Source organism: Ursus americanus, chromosome 10, assembly GCF_024610735.1.
Source record: "Ursus americanus isolate L20-20 chromosome 10, mUrsAme1.1.p, whole genome shotgun sequence".
Taxonomy (NCBI): domain Eukaryota; kingdom Metazoa; phylum Chordata; class Mammalia; order Carnivora; family Ursidae; genus Ursus; species Ursus americanus.
This window is the reverse complement of record NC_142136.1, coordinates 24,119,959-24,129,698: the sequence shown is the minus strand read 5'-3', so window position 1 is coordinate 24,129,698 and position 9,740 is coordinate 24,119,959.

Sequence of the window (9,740 nt, the reverse complement as noted above, 5' to 3'; positions counted from 1 at the left end):
TTGTTGTAGAAATCAGTCTATAAATTGTATTTGATGATATAAATTTTGTATCATAAAAAAAAGAGAATATAAGAACAGGTTTATTTATTGGACCATAAGATCTTTGAGCACAGGACCATGGTATTATCTCTAATTCTTAGAATAGTTTCTGTTGAACAGATAAACGCATTTAAAAAAATAACTTGCATATGAATAGTGTTTCAAAAAACAATTTGTAAATCCATATTGTTTAGCACACAGGGTAAATTTTTACAAAGAATCAATAAAGTTTAAGAATGGTAGGAATTTAGGTCCACTCACAAAAATCTACAAGACACCTTCATATAATTTATGAACAGTCTGTACTAATAATTCTAGAGTCACTGATCAACATGTGTAGTTCTGTGTTGTGTCTTTGCTTCTTATTATGTCTTACCTGCTGTCCCCCCAGAAAATATAACACCTTAGAATAATTGACCCATTTAACATATTTCAATTAAGCAATTATTATTATGGGGAAATTAAAACAGAATTATAATATTTCAGAAGCATATTTCTGCCACTTCAGTAAAAATGGGGTTTTCTGTATACTTGACCTTCCTACCTGCTACAAAATGAGAACAGAGATTCTCCAACTATAAACTACTACTATTGACTTCCGGATCTAGTAGAATGTGAGAATAAGGCGAGAATAAGGGCTGTAGACTACAGGAGCAAAAAGCAGTCTAAACTACAGCCATCTGCCAAGGCAACCCCCTTCCTCCAAGAATGCAAATCCCAATTCCAGTCACCCACCCTCTTTCTCCATCTGCCAACATGAGAAGTAATCGTGCCTAGTTACCTTCCATTTTCAACACCTATTAGATCTGACTAAAGTCTCCTGTCTGTTATACAAAGACTCAAAATGTCATCTTACAACCTTATTAGCTACACAAGAAATGTGAAGTATTTTCAGCTAAACCAATGAAGTACCTTAACTGTAAATAGCAATTTGGAGAAACAGAGAGTGAACATTCTACCTCATTTATTCTCCCACCTCTCTTATTAGTTATTCACCTACGTTTCAGGGAAATAGGCTTTGGCTATAATAAGAATTTCAAACTAGAAGCTAGGAAAGAATCAAGTGTTTTGGGTGGTTTACAAACAATCTTTCTATTTTAAATTTAAAGATGAGGAAGTTGGTTTAGACTGATCTCTAAGGTATCTTCCAAATCTATGATTATAATTGAATCCTGCAAAACAATAGAATGGTTATTAGGCAAATTCCACTTGGTATCATTTGTGGTCCACGAGGAAACACAACCCATACTACAAAATACTGAACAGCTCAATGAAAAATCCAAGTTGATTTAGTAAAATAATTGTTGATGTGAAGGAAAATTAAAACAAGTTTATCTTGTTATTTATTTCAGAGTTGAAAATATTTTCTTAGAAAAATCCAAAAATCTTTAAAAGTATATTGTTGCACATAGTCTTTGCTTATTTAGATGTTTAATCTTTTTTTTTAAAGATTTATTTATTTATTTAGAGAGATTGAGAGAGAGAGAGAGAGCATGTGTGATGGGGAAGAACAGAGGGAGAGGGGAGAGAGAATGCCAAGCAGACTCTATGCTGAACATGGAGCCCAACACAGGGCTCAATCCCACAACCCTGAGATCACTACCTGAGCCAAAACCAAGTGTCAGTCCCTTAACTGACTATGCCACCCTGGCAACCCTAGATGTTTATTTTTTATAAAATATTTGGCTTTAAAATCACAACCATGTTTTCTGTGTATGATGGGCTCCAAAATATCTTTAGATGATGGCCTACTTGGTGGTATTAGTTGTTGCTTTTGTTTTTAACTCACCTCATAACCTCAAATTCCTGACATCAATCATAGTTTCAGTTTTCTATACCCTTATCAAAACTAACTCATGATAGAAACAAACGACTACCACTGGCTGATATATAAGAAATTTTTATTACTCCTTTGTGGTAAAACCTTTACTTGCATTCACATGCTTTCGGAGATCCCTGAATTCTGTTTTTATGATACCCATTACTTTTGCAAGTATAAAAAAATTAGGCTGTCTTCATCTTGAAATGGATTTGGTGTTTATTTAAATACACTAAGTCTCTTGAGAACTATTTTGAGAAGTACTGTCAATTTGCTTATTATCTTTTAGTGTTGAAACAACTTCTTTCTTAAAATTAATAAAGGAATCTCCTATTTCCCATGGTGTTCAGGAAATTCCCCAATTGTGGTGAGGACTATGTTGATGGATCATGTCCTATTTGTAATCTTTCTGAAATTCTCATGAGATTTTAGTGCGTGAGGAACTTCAGAAAGATCACTATGACTTCTCAGTGAAATCAATGTGAACATCTGCAACTACTCCTTCTGTGTGTCTTAGTGATTATCAATTGTCCTGCATACTAAGCCAAGGAAGGAGAGTGGCTGCAGAGGGCTGTTTATTCAGTGAGCTACAAATGGGCAAGGAAGAATAGACTTATCTCTTTATCTTCCTGCTTATGATATTCTCTATGAAATGCCACAGCTGATTTCTGATTTTAAAAAGCGTAATTTTTTTCATTACTCACTATAGAAGGTAATTAATTTTACTGCTTTCATTTTGCCATTATAGTATTTAAAATTGAGAAAAGTTAGGTGACCCTTTAGTAGTTAAAAATCAAATAGGTGTTGGAAACAGAGGATTTATTTTTACTCCTATGCCTATGTATCAAAATCTTAACCTGATCTTTGTAATGTGCATAATACACGTCTATAAAGTAATGATATATACCCTAACAACTAATAGCCTTTGAAATGCCTGGAAATATAGTACCCAAGACTTTGCCTTTATTTCAATTTATTACCAGGGAGTAGTCCAGCTCAGAATCTAATTCATAGCATTCTCCTTTTGATTACAAACTCCATTTTCTTCAGTTCTTTCTAAAGCTCCTTTCTGCTAAATCTGCTCTTCAGATTCTTAAAGACCACCATTGTCCATTTTTCCAACTTGTTCCTGTCTTTTGGAACTATTCTTTCTCTTTCCTTTCTAGTTTGGACCCAGTTCCTTATCCATAAATAATTCTCTATTGGGATCATCTAGCACATTTGCGTTATTACGCTTTTACCAAATAGGCTCAGCAAATTCATAACTGGGGTAATATCTTGTGCCCTTTCATCCCATTACCAGGGCTTAATACACACACACACACACACACACACACACACACACACACACACAAACTCACACACACACACACACAGAAATCCCTCTACTAATTGGCGTCATTACAAAATCATTGTTTCCTAATTCAGCTGGAGCCTCGGATCTCTCTCTGAATTCTTTTTCATCTGCACTTGCCACCTTTATTCACAGAAGATAAATTAATTATGAACACTGTATTGGTGAGGAATAGTTGTCCATAAATTCCCATACTCCAAACTAAAGCTTATGTACAGCCACATCACCAATAACCTCTTTAAATAGTAAACCATGCTACTATGCCTTAAGTCATTTCTTCCTCAGACCCTGGTCAAGTTGTCGTCATACCCAACTTAGACACCTTCAAAGTCTTCCTCCATATTGTCTCTTTTTCTGATCCAATAAATATGCTCATATTTATCTCCTTCTAAACAAACCAATGATTTTCCCTTGATCTTATTTTACCTCTTAGCTGTGTCCAATACCTTCCTAACCAATTTTTATAAAAGATTTGTATTTACAATAATCATTTACATCCACTTCCACACCTACCATTCATTCATCAACATCTAGCATTAGTCTTCCTTCCCAAGACATCTCCTTTTACTGAATGAAACCTCCTTTCGCTAATTAGCATACTGCCAATTAACAAAAGCAGTGGACATTACCTACAGCACATCTGCTGGGCTAACATTCAAACTTCCATCAGTTCTCACTCATTTACTTCCATGATGAGTCTGGTCTTACACCTCTTTGATCAACTCTTGAATAACCATTTTGCCAATATTCTGTACCATTATCACTGCTCTTTTAAATCCCACTTCTGTGTTATCTTGGTGATTTCTTCTATGATTATGGTTTCATTTGTCATATCTTGTAAGTCCTAAATCTATAATTCAAATGTCTCCCCTATCTTCAGTCTTGATATCAAAATGCATGCAACATGCTAATGCAGAGTTATCAATTAGGATGGGCAAAAATGGACATCTCTTCCCCTGCAAACTAATGATCCTTTTGGTATTTTTTTTCTCCCAATTAGTGGTATCTTAATCTGTCAAATAAATCAAACTGGGACCCTGTAAGCAATTCCTTAATTCTCTTTCTCCTTTTTATCGAACAATATAGAAGGCAAGTTTAGACAATTTGACCACTTAAATAGCTTATGAACACATTCCTCCTCTATGTATTGAATACCTTAATCTGCTACTTCCTAATATCCAGAGACTCCCATAAAGCAAAGACCCTCATTAACAAACTGGTAGCTTGGAGGCTATGTATGACTCAGACAATTTTTATCTAATATTACTAGTGTTGATCATACACAGTGATGGGTAGATAGGTAGATAGATACTTAATACTTCACATGTACTTGAACATAGTACAAAATGCTTCTGGTACCCCAATATCCATTGTGCATTTTTTCCATTATAATAAAATGTTTAATGAGCAATGGTTACTCAGAATAAAAAATCCATTTTATAGTCTTCCTTGCACCTAGGCAGGTGGACATAGAATATAACTCTATAGCAGTTTCCAGTAACCTTATCTAGATGAGAACACTCTCCTCCCCCATCACCTTGTTCATTTCTTCGGGTACCTAGACACAGTGAATCACAACAATAACAGTTAGAGCTCAGGGATGGTGGAGGAATGAGCTAGACATAATCTGGCTCCATATAGTTTTGGTAGAACAGAACTGACACTCTAGCCTCGGACTGCACTTTTCAAGACTAATTTGTGAGCAATAAATAATTTCATTGTTGCTGAAACACTTATTTTAGGATATCCTGTTATTTGCAGCTGAACCTAATTCTAATGAATACACCAGATTTTTGGCTATTTTTGAAAGACTGGACAATCTGGCAATTCTATGCCACATTTCCCCATGGCAACGACTGGCTGGAGCAGAACAGCTTTCGTGTTAAAAATTCTGCATTGTCTCCCTCTCTGGACTTGTTTCTTTAATAATTAATTTTTTTGCATTTGAATATCAAAACCATTGAAATATAAGATACAATCCAATTTCCTTAATGTAACATCCAAGATCTGTGATGATTTGGTGCCTAATCATCTTCTTAATACTCCTTTTCGTCCTTTATTCTCCGCCTAAACAAATTCTTCGCATTTCCCTGTCTATACCAGTCTCTTACAAATTGTCTCTTCCTTGATTTAGAACTTTTCTTCTGCCAGAAAGGGCCTGGAGTGCTCCCCATCCCAAACAGCACACGAGCTACAGGGGGCCTACTGTGATAGTTGACCTAAGATGTTCCTTCTTACAGGATGCCTTCCCACTCCTCTAGGTTGGGTTACATGTCCCTTTTCTATACTTACAATACCCTGAGTATATCTATTACTACATTATCTTAAAAATAAATCTCTGCGAAAGGATCTATAACTCAAGAGTATTCTAAGTAAAAAGGCAAAGTAATATGTAGGGTGTTATTTTTTAAATGCGGGTTACCAGGGGCGTCTGGTGGCTCAGTCGTTAAGTGTCTGACTTCGGCTCAAGGCCTGATCCCAGGGTCATGGGATTGAGCCCTGCATCAGGCTCCCCGCTCTGCTGGGAGCCTGCTTCTTCCTCTCCCACTCCCCCTGCTTGTGTTCCCTCCCTCGCTGGCTGTGTCTCTGTCAAATAAATAAATAAATAAATAAAATCTTAAAAAATAAATAAATGAACACGGGTTACCAGAACTCCAGAGATTGTGAAGCAGTAAACTTAAGACTATGCCCAGGAAACTGCACTTGAAACAGCCTCTGATAGTTCTCACACAGGCAATGCAACAACTGCATTTTGACAAGAAATGTTTCTGGATGTGAGTTCCTAGAGAAATTGGGCTGTTTTATTTATCAAATTATACCCAACACCTAGCTCATTGCCCTTTACTCAATCAATGCTTATTAACACAAGTGTCTTCCAGCACTTGGGAGAAGCAGGAATCCTTGCAGGTCATGAGGTCAATTTAATAAAACACAGCTAAGGTACATAAAGGCATCATCTCTGTTCCTTGGTTCAGTCTCATAAGCTATCAGTCAGAAGTTGGTTAGCATCACCTGTGCTGAATAAAAATGTGAGTGCTTAGTGCTATACCTATGTTTCTAACTCCCGTACACAAAGCTCCATCTAGACTAGTAGTACAAATGTGTTTACTCAAAGGTAGTATTTACTTACTTATAATTGGACCTAATATCTATGAATGTCTGTGAATGTCAATACAGCACTCCATATGTACTGGCCACTCAGAAATTCTAGTGACTGATCATATGCACAATTTTCAGAAAAACATGTATGTTTCATTTTGATTTGGATTACCAAGAGAAAAACTATTGTGTCTTTCAGCTTAGTAATGGAACATGTTCTGACTTAACTGAGATTTAACTAATAAAAAGGTAAGTGGCTATTTTAACATCCCTAATTTCAGATGTCTTATCACCGTAGATGTTTTTCTAATTGGTCTAATTCCTTAAAAATCACATAGGAAATCATTTGTCTTCATGTATAAGCCAAAGGTTTGGGAATATTATAGGAACATTTTAAAAATTAAATCTAAATAAGTACAGGATCACCTGGGTGGCTAAGGTAGTTAAGGTCTGCCTTCAGCTCAAATCATGATCCCAGGGTTCTGGGATCGAGCCCCACATCATGCTCCATGCTCAGTGGGGAGTCTGCTTTTCCCTCTACCTCTGTCCCCCCCCCCCCCACTGTTCTCTCTCTCTCTCTTTCTCTCAAATAAATAAATACAACCTAAAAAAAAAATCAGCTTGAGTTAAAAGACACATACCTACAGTTAGGGTATATACTACCAATGTGAGGAATAGTCATTCTTTCAACCATAGATCAAGCTACTCTCAGGATCATCCCTGGCTACTTTTTTGGTCTTCTTATAGCACTAGACTTTCATAAGGCCTTTTTGTAACTTTTTCTATTATTTTTGTCCATCACTTTTTGTCCATGTCCTTGCCAGATTCCACTAAATACTCTAAACCACATATGCACTTGGGCTTTCATTTTCCTTCTTAATAGACCTTGAAATTTCCTTCTTAATGCCAACAATTAGTCAAACTGAGGGTTCCCATTAACTGTGCAGGTTTCCTGATTAATGTCTCGGGGTGATATATTTTAACCCTGGGTGCATTTTTAGAGTACCATATAAGTATCTTCAATTTGGCACTGTCTCCTTAAACAATAACTTTTTCATTCTCTGGGCTGGTTTTCAGTATCAGCTAGAGGATAGATGTATTAGAACTTGTTTACCTGTTCACACAGATTTAAAGATTTTAGGGTTGGCTTAAAAGAAGAATTGTAATTAATTATACAATTACTCTTAATATGACAGAATATGCAGAGCCATATTCTGAGTCTTCTAGGCCTTAGGTTAATTGTAAATAATAGATAAACATGAAAATGCATAGGAATATTCTTCAAGCAATCTCATAACTCAGAAATATAAGACAAAACTAAATCATCCTTAATATAAGTGAAATGCAGCTCAAACATACATTTTACTGAGTAAACAAATCCAATAGAACAAATAACCTTTGCAAATGAGTTGCACTTTCATTATACAGAAAAACTCTAAGGGTAAAGTACTTATGCCATAATATTAGGCTGCTGAAAAAATGTGATTCATAATTATCTATAGTCCCATAGAATCAAACAGCCCAATTTACAAAATGTCTTTTTACATCTAAATAATAGAGATTCACGTCTTCTCTTCATGATCATTAGGATAAAGGTCTTTTGTCCTATTCTCCACCCCCAAACACACATATGGGAAGGGAGAAATGCTCTCTGCAGCAGCACTCATGCTACATAGCTAGGGTCAAAATCACATTTAATTTTTCTCAAAGTGGTGTCAACCATAATTCATCAAAGAAGTGGAAAGATGCAAGCAAGCTGTGTTTACAACACAAAGGCAACAGAAGTCCATTATTTGTTTCCTATCAACTCCTTTGATCCCTACAGCACACTTTGGAGAGTTTTTCACCTCTTGTCCAGAGGAGTAACAAGCAAATAGGACATGTATTTTCCCTTTAAATTTGAGCTTTTTATTTTCTTCTGAAACACTTATGGATTAGGTAGGAACTCTCTTTCAGTAAATCAACAAAATTTTTGATGTCTCTAAACATGGATTAAATACTTGAGCAAAAGAAGTAAACATTCTTAGTATGTATCTGCTTGTATGAAATTTTTAAGAAGATTCTGAGTCACAGAGCTTATTTTTTTCTGTCAAAAGAGAAAAATTTTCTGTTCAGCGATCATGAAAAATACACCCAATCTTAATTTTAGCTGCTGATGTGAAACCACCAAAATGTTTTAAAGCCAATAATAAAAGCAAATACAGCAGGATCCCTTGTAGAACCCATAGGAACTTAAGGTTTCAGTGTAGTTTAATTGAAGTTTATAATATGGAAAAATAGTTTATAATACAGTTGTTTCTGCTCTAACATTTATAGACATAGGAGTTTGTTTTATAGCCCCAAATTAGGAAATGAATTTCAAATTCATTTACAAAACAGTAAATGTTCTTATAATTTTCTAAGAATTGAAAGCTTTCTTTTTAACAATAAACTTTGTAATTTCTTGAGAATGATAATTAATAATTGCCTATGAATAAGACTATTTTTAAAATACAAAAAAGATTACAAGAATTATAAAATATTGCTAAGAAAAGAAAATCAATGGTGAATAATTAATCCTTTTTGGCCTAAAGCAATTTGGGTCATGATGTGATTGAGTTTAATAGAAACTGACAATTCTTAGTACCAATTTTTAATGAAAGCTTAAATTTCAAAATTATCTAGAAAACTCAAGTCTTATTTGGAAGTGTATTTGACACTTATTTCAGTGCTGTGTGATATGCATTTGGCAAATTTCATGTAGGTAAAACATTTATGCCAGTTTTAATATTAGACAAGTAGTTTTAATAAAATCTATAACAAGGCTTTCCTTTATTTATTCAATAAACTATGTAAATGCACCAACTTTATTCTCATCATTCTTTTGGACTTACAAATTAAAAAAAAAAGACAATTTTTCTGTTTTCAATATAGACCTATATTCAGTATTACTCTTTCCCATTCAATCCTTCATGAGACAGTGCCCCAGAAGCTGTGGTCTAAGGTGTCTTACACGATATGCTGTCATGCTTACATACAGAGGGTTTGTGTGCGCGTTGTAGGAGAAGATATTTCCTGAAAGACTCCTATGGATTTAAAAAAAATCTCTTTGTAGCCACATTTCTTTTGCTGAATTATAGCCTGTGACTTATTTACCTTTTGTGTCAATCTAAGTTTATATAAATCTATTTCTAGCTCTACCTATCAATATATTAAGATTAACACACCAAAAAGATAAAGCTCCAGGCGGTCTTTGAAAGCTAGCCACCTTAATCTCCATAACAAACCTAGGAATGGAAATATTTATTTACGAATATCATGCTTTGTGGTTTGGAAAATATTTGTTTTAGAAAGAGTATGGATTCTGAAAATATGCTGAAAATAATGATTTTGCCTTGCACTCTGTAACCATATTTAAAGCATAAAGATACGTATTTTTATAAGTACTTA